Source organism: Rhinolophus hipposideros, assembly GCF_964194185.1.
Source record: "Rhinolophus hipposideros genome assembly, chromosome: 20".
Lineage (NCBI taxonomy): Eukaryota > Metazoa > Chordata > Mammalia > Chiroptera > Rhinolophidae > Rhinolophus > Rhinolophus hipposideros.
This window is the reverse complement of record NC_138066.1, coordinates 28345359-28353799: the sequence shown is the minus strand read 5'-3', so window position 1 is coordinate 28353799 and position 8441 is coordinate 28345359.

Sequence of the window (8441 nt, the reverse complement as noted above, 5' to 3'; positions counted from 1 at the left end):
CTCCTGATGAAAAGCCTGATCTGTCCTTTCCTGTTCTTCAATTCACAAAGACCATCAACCTCATCAGTTTGCCATCCACTACAAATGGAAGATGGTGTGACGGTCCACTAATAAAACCATGTCTTGTTTTCCATTTAAACTTCTAAGATGACAGGAAAATGAACTCAGCCTAATCTTCAGATTTCCCTCAGTGGTGATAACTAGAATTTATTTTGTACTTACATGCTCAAGAATGCTCTGGTTCTCAGCAAAATAACTAGAATTCTAACTCTTAAAGGCTCACAGTAGCCCAAGAAGCTATTTGTGTTCCTCCATTGTTTAAAACCTTTTCAATGGTTTCCCATTTCACCTAAAATCAAATTACCAAGGCCCAGCATGATTTAGCCTTTAGCTGTGTCTCCACTCTCAACGTGTGCCTCTCTCCCTTTCACCCATATGCCCCAGACACACTGGCCTAATTTCAGTTCTCTCTCTCAGTAAGCCAATATCTTCTCTACCCCAGGGACTTTGCACATGCTGCTTCTCCTGAATACTTTCCCTACCATCTAGCAAAACTCTAGCATCTTCTAGAGTTTTACTTCCTCTGATAGTCCTTCCTTGATCCTATCTATCTGGCCCCACCTTCCTCCTGTTGTAAAGCCTTTTCAATTCCATTCTTTGTTTCTTTGTACGACTTATCAATTTGTAATTTTTTTTATTTGTGTAGATTTTTTTGCCTTTATTTCCCAGTGGAGTGAAATCCCCAGAAAGGCAGTGCTTAAGTCATTCTTGTTCGTCATAATATCTCCACTGCCTAGCAAAGTGCCTTTTACTTACTAGCATCTCAATAAAATACAGACATCTATAAGAATGAATGAATGAATGTAAATTAATATTTTAATTCACAATGTGATCTAACCATACTTTACAATGGAAAACAGACATCTTTCTTTTCTCTATCACTATTAATGAAATTATGTGAGGAGGTCTTCCTACATAAAGGCTTTCTCTTGTAAAGAAAAGGAGAAATTTAAGTCAAACAGACTTAAATCCCAGAATAATAGTTGCCATTTGTATAACACTTTATCACTCACAACACACATTCTTATACTTTTCCCATTATCTTCCCTATATTATAGGAGGGAAAAGTACAGAGTTTCTGTACTTTCTTAGTTGCCCAGGTCCACAAATAAAGGACAGAAATAGGATTCAAACCCAGATCGACAGGCACTTAATTTACTGGTCTTTCCTTCCCCTGCCCCCACCCAGTTTCTTTATTCTGTCTTGCAGTCAAGTTACTCCTGCCAAAATCTGGAGATGATTTTTGGAGGAATTTACCCTGAAGGAGAAATATAGTTTGATTTGAAATTTGATTGGATATACAGCTAAATTAACATGCTGGAGAAAATCCATTTTCCAGGAGCAGTTTCAGCATATATTTTCAACAATTACCAAACACAATGCATACATTAGAAACAAAAACAAAACCATAAGAAATAAAACCCAAGACAATGGGAGAAGTGAAATAACAGAGGCCACTCTCTCTAACCCAGTGGGAAGTCACGGGAGGAGAGTCTTCCATATCTTCTTTCTCTCTGGAGAGAGTTGTACACACACTTTGCTTAATGGAAGTACCCCATAGTCAGAATTGTTCCATTCACTGTCATTTCCCCATGCCAAAGCTGATTGTTATGACAAGCTTCACTGTTAATGCAGCAGTCCAGATGTTTCCATGGCAGCCTTGTAAGCTGTGGCTGCAGAAATAAGCCTCCCGTCCACAGTCACACTGGTATTTAAAGCAGTAACGACAAGAGTAAAATTTAAAGTCAGCCAAGTTTTATTTTTTTTCCATAATGATTGCACTATTTTTATTTAAGTACATGCTCATTTTAAAATTATTTCTTACGTTTTGTTCAAACAAGAAAGATAAAAATTAAGAAAGCGACAGGAAAGTAAAAGAGGGAAGGGCTGGGGAGAGAAAGCTGGGTAAGAGAGGAGAAGGGAAAGCTATGTTCCAGGGTGCCAGTGTCTTGTGTTATTACTGAAAATAAATTTAAAGATTCAATTTCTTTTTCAATATTAAGATGCTTTGTAATTGCAGCATTTCTCATTCCCATCAACTTCCAATTCCCTTCTCAGCATGTCTAGGAAACTTGAACATATTCCAGGGAAGAAGTCCAATCAAGATGTAACTGCTAAGGTCGTAGTGAAAGACCTCTTCACAGCAAAGACAGGGAAGCAAAGATAAGCCTCACCAGGATATCTGCTCTCTCTGTATTTGCTTCCTCAGCAGTTTTTCTTTCTCTCTCAAAATTCTGAGCGGAGAGCCAAGCTGTAAGGCCCAGCGTGCATGAACACAGTTGACTGATGTCACCAAATGCAATTTGCAAAAAAAAAATAGTAATCTGAAGCATAGTTCATAATGTTCAGAGTTCTTATTATGCTGCAGAGTAGTTAGCGTAAATGGTAAGCGATTCACACAAAGGGTGGATTTCATTACATTGTCAAATCAAGATGCTTCATTTTTTTCTCTTGTCCTTCATTCTTCAGGATCATTTGTAATAGTATCAATAATTTACCTTTAACTTGTTCAGTATAATCCAAACACATAGATATGGACACACACACACACACACACACACACACACACACACACACACAAATGGCGACAGAGTCAACTCAAAAGCCAGGACAAATCATGCCCTCCACCCAGATCCTCTTCACCATGACTCAAATCTCTGCTGCTCTCCCACAAAGTCAGCGCTTTCCACAGTCTGCTTCTGTGGTCCTTCAATCTCGGGAATACCTAATCCATATACATACAGTTCTCACCCCCAGGCCTAATCTCTTAGGTGCATGAGAGTCCAAGGAAATCTAAATAGGTATTTAGTATCAGGACTCTTGGGAGGTGCTTATATATGGATGATCTCATTTCAATTTTTCAAGAGTCTAGCCAGTCTAACATTGCACATTTTCTTTTTATAAACACAGAAGGTGAAGTTTAAAAAAAAAATGACTTTTTCAGAGTGAAGGGTAGATAGAAAGTAGTGAAACTGGCCAGAAGTCCAGACTCAAAAAATTCCATGCGCTTTCCATGGCAACACAGAAAAACGCTTGAGAATGGGGTTGCAGATAGCACCTGCTGTTTACGTCGAGAGAATGTAATAGGCATTGCTTATTTCTGACCAACATTTTATCCCTTGGGATCCTACCCCTCCACTACTCCATGAGATTCCATTGGAGATGGAAATCATTGATTCTTCTCTAATCATGCCTCCTCCTCCTCCTCCAAAAGCTGGGTACATGCTTCAATACCCAATCCTGGTATTACATTTCTTCACCAAATTAAGTGGTCCAGGGGGTGGGCATAAGAGCCAAGCAAGATCCATCAGCATTCATCTCTGGAAAATAATAAATGGACTAGAAGATAAAGCTTCCTCTGTCCTCTGAGTTTGCTAAGCTGGAGTTTGCTGTACTGTTCTGGAGCTGCTGGAAGGAGCTCATCCGCTTTGGTAGAGAATAAGGCAAAAAGACCAGATGGCATGTTCTTTTACTTCTTTTTGCTTTTGCAACTATGGTTCTCTACGTCTAAAACACCTGTTTTGCTTTTCCATCTAAAAAGGAGAAAAAATACAGCTAACTCCTATCTCATCTCAGGTGTCGGTTCCTTTAGGAACTGTGTCCTCTTTCCCCATGAGCTAGATGCCCGTGCTCTGTATTCATAGCGTCTTGTATACTTATGTCTGTAATTAAAAGTATCACACAGCATTGCAGTTGCTGCCTACTGTCTTTCCCACCCTCTACGTGACGCGTCCTTCATAGAGAGTGTGTTATGTTTATCATTGCATTCATGTCATTTGGGATATTAACTGGTAGAGATTCTCATTGTTTGTAAAATATGGACGATAGGGGGGTCTTAGGTCCGTTTTAAAACCGCTTCTCAAACTCCAGAAGATGTTGAGAATTATCCGCCACAAAGAACTAGAGGAAAAATTATCTCTAAAATTCCTGAAATTCCAAATTCTCTGAAATTCTTACGGGTAAAACTAGAACCAGTGAAAATTATGAGCAGATGTATTTTGGCCCAATATAGGAAAAGTATTTCACCAGTCACGTGGTTTTCATATTTTCTCTTTGTCTTTGTTTTTTTTTCTTAATCAATTTTAATATGTTATGTGTAGATGTAGTTTTCTTTGTTACTTATTATGATGTTGACAGCACTTCTCAAAAATGTGATTTGATTTCTTGGTCATTTTTAGAAAATCTCAGTCAATATATCTTCAAATATGCTTTTGCCCCATTTTTTCTTTCACTTATTTCTAAAACTATAGCTACATGTATGCTAGACCTTTTCACCATGTCCTTCTATCCTCCTATTTTTAATGCTGTTCTCTTTTTGTATTATCTGGATATTTTCTTCTTACCTATCTTCCATTTCACTAATTCTCTCTGCAGCTGTGGCTAATGTGATATTAAACTATTTAGCTCTTAATTTCAGTTACTGTATTGTTCATTTCCACAGTTTTTACTTGCTTTTTTCAAATAGTCTCTAGTTCTCTGCTAAAATTCTCCATTTTGTCATCCAATTTCTTGAAAATATTAATCATAGTTAATTAAAAGTTCACACCTGATAGCACCAACATCCAGATCATCTGTGAGTCTATTTTTATTTTCTGGTTTTTTAATTTGATTTTGTTTGTCATTATCTCTTTGCCTGACTCATTTTTTTAATTGGATTCTAAATATCGTGTATGAACAATTACAGGGATGATTCACAGCTATAAAAGATGTTATCTTCCTCAGAAAAGGTTTGATTTTGCTTGGGACAGTAGTTATAATCAATGTAGATCATCTGAATCACCTTTATCCCTTATAGATGGGCTTCAGTCTTTGTGAGAGCTAGAGTTAGTTTACCTCTGGCTATTTCTACTCCTAAAATATAGCCTCTTGAGGATTTCAATGGAAACTCTTGGATGTTTATTTACGAGGGCCAGTCCTCCTTGATGGGTCCTGTACTTAATTTTTGGAAATGCTTTCTCCATGTGAATCAAGAGAAAGCTCTCATTAGGTTTTCAGCCTCTCAGCTACCAATTGACACCAATTGGGCTCAACGCTAAGGACTTCATTTTTTCTGAGTTCTTGCCCCCTCAAGTACCTGTTGCCTTGGTAACTCTTCAATACCTTCAAAAAGTTATATACACACACACACACACACAAACAAAGATATATATGTATGTATGTATGTATACACATATGTGTATAATATTCCAAGATATGTATCTACATCAACATATATATTTCTTGCTGTCTTAGTAGTTCTCTAACACTTTCAAAGAGACTTTAGAAAAATATCGTCCAGCTTCTCTAGTAGTTCTTAACATGGGGATTTGTTTGAAACAAATTAGACTATCATTGCCTGAAGTAAAAATCCTACTGTAGTATTTGTATGGGAGATTTGAGTTTGACTGGATAAATCCTAAACTTTATCTGGAAGAGTAAATGCCAGAAATAGCCAAGGAAATATTTTTAATTACAGGAATTTGTCTTTATACTATAATAAAACCATATGGTGCTGAGATAAGAATAGAAAAATAAACAGAAAAAAATCAAGAAATGTTGGTTATACTATGTGCTATATTTTTATATGCTATATACTAAAAAGCACTTCACCTCATATAAAATGAATTCCAGATGAATAAAAGATCTTAAGATTCAGTCATAATATTCAAGTAGAGAAGTCCTTCCTAGATTGACATACAAAGTAAAAAACCAATTAACAGATTATCTACATTAAATAAAACTTTTATAAAGCAAAAGATACCCTAAGCAGTGTTAAAACATAAACAAGTAACAATAAACAGGTAAATAGTACACTGGGAAAGGTTTAAATGACAGACATTTATCGAGAGGGACATATACAGAGGGTGCCAAAAATACGTATACCATTTTAAGAAAGGAAAAAACTGTATTAAAATTGCAATACAAGGAATGACGCTAGCATTCATTTGATTAATGCCATCTTTTGAGCAAACATCATACTACATATTGCTACAGTAATTCTACTCAACTTTGAAAGTAATACATAGATACCATCTCATAAAACGCATACATTTTTTTGGCACCCCAGGTATGTAGACAGACAGACACTCTGTGTGTGTGTGTGTCTGTGTGTGTGTAGAGAGAGAGAGACAGACAGAAACAGAGAAACAACTCTAGCACAGATCAATAAAAAGGTAAATTATCCAATAGAAAAGTGAGCAAGACAAATAGACAATTTACGTTAAAAGAAAATTTTAAAAACTTATTTGAAGATGCCCACCTCACTACATTAAAAAATCTTAACAGCAAAATAACAATGAGCAAGTTTTTTAATCTTTCAAATTAAAAAGTATTTGTATACTTTCTAGGAAAGGGTGTGAGGAGACCAGAGCTCTCTTATACTGTTGGTGGGAAGATAAATTGATGCAAATTTTATGGAGGACAACTTGTCAATATTTATCAAACTTTAAAACATGTATATCACTTATATGAATGTCTTGTACAGAAATATTGGCACTTGGGTAAAAAGAAATATACTGTAGCATTATTTCTAACAGTGTAAAATTGGAAGCTACCAAATGTCCTCTCTGTAAAGGAATGGCAAGGAATGGCTAATTAAACATGGGCGCATACATTACATAGCATACTATAAATCTATTAAAAAGTACAAGGCAGTTCTATACAATCATAGACTATATGTTGATTAGTGAGAAAAACAAGTTGTAAAAGTTTTATACTACGATGTCTTAAAAAAAAAAAACTCCACTGCTGTGATTATCATATACAAATTATTTGTGTGTATCTGTGTATATGTGTGTAAGTGGCTTCTTACGTGAGTTGAACTTAGTAACTCAGAGAAATTGGCTGTACATTTGTTTCCGTCTTCCCCCTTCCCAGTTGTACAATACTGCAACAGGCAGACCCCATAGCCTCTCTTCTGATCACTTGCACGTATTAAAAAATATAGTCAGTCTAGATCAGAACTTCAATTTGAGACCCCACTTAAAACTTCTTCCCTCTTCCTAGTAGAGGCCTAATTGTAGTTTGGAGACTAGCAGTGGGGTAGCGGGAAAAGGTTGATTCTTTCACTCTTTCTTCCTTTCCTCCCAACCTTGCTGTAAACTTCAACACGGTCATGTCATGGAAAGGGAAGTTGTACAGGAAAAGAACCAAATGTCTTATTTGACCACTGCTGTGATTATCCTGGTGTCCTGTCAATGACCTCTGTCATGTCAGGCATCTAAATTCCAGCTCTCTCCTAGATGTGTGTTTATGAGTTCCTTAGAAATCCTTACTATAATATTATAGAAGCTTCAAAATGATGCACGGAAGTCATTCTCCACCTCTCCTCCTGCAATTTCCCAAAGTAGTTTCCCTACAGTGTCTTCCTTCTGGGGTCCCTGCATCCTAATAAGCCATCCTTTTGGGCAGGGTTCCCTCAACGTGAATCACGGCCAGTGATTCTCCATGTGTGAAGCTCACCCATTCTATCCCCTCCATGTGGGGAAAGCTGCTGACCCTCTTCAGGCAGTGCCATCCCAGCAGCCCAGCCTCCTCTCCTCAGACTTCTTCTGGAGGGAAGTAGTCACCAATCACTACATGCACGTACATCCCAAATGCCTGTGGACACGCCTCAGGTTCTCCTTAGAATCTTCTAGCCTCACCCGATGTCGGGGCCCTTACCTAGTGTCCACCTCAGCAGGCATTTAGCCAAGGAATAGCAAGCACCTCTGTTTCCTTTCTCACAGGCGTGAGCTTTGCACGTAGGAGCCCCTTTATTGGGCCTGAAGTAGAGGAGGAGTAGAAAAAGCAAAAGACCTCACTCTCTACTCCTACAAATTCCTTTACAAATAATTTTATTTCAAATTGATTTCTCGCTGCTTTATATGGACTGTTAATGGTGATATCACTGGTATCATTTTGCTTTGTTTTAGTAAATCCTGTGTGAGTGTGTATCAGGCCTCTCTTTAGAATATGGGTCGCTTATCACCTCTTCTCCTCAGCTTTGGTACATTAGCTGCACATCGAAAACAATAGAAAACATCCTGTTTAGGATCCTGTCCTCTCTCTCTCTCTCTCTCTCTCTCTCTCTCTCTCTCTCTCTCTCTCTCTCTCACACACACACACAGACACACACACACACACACACACACACAGAGTTTATTTACGAGTGGAACGAGATGTGGAAAGGTGCCCACAAACTGAGAACACTGGGCCTGAAGTAGAAGAGGACAGAAGGCACAACATTTCTTGTTTTGAGCAAAGAGTGAGCAGCCTGGGACCTAATCAATGCTACGGAACTACTCCATACTATGTCACAACTGCTGCTGATGCTTCGGACAGTGCTGCAGACTGAATATTTGTGTCCCCACACAAAATTCATTTGTTGAAATCCTAACTCCCAGTGTAATAGCATTGGGAGG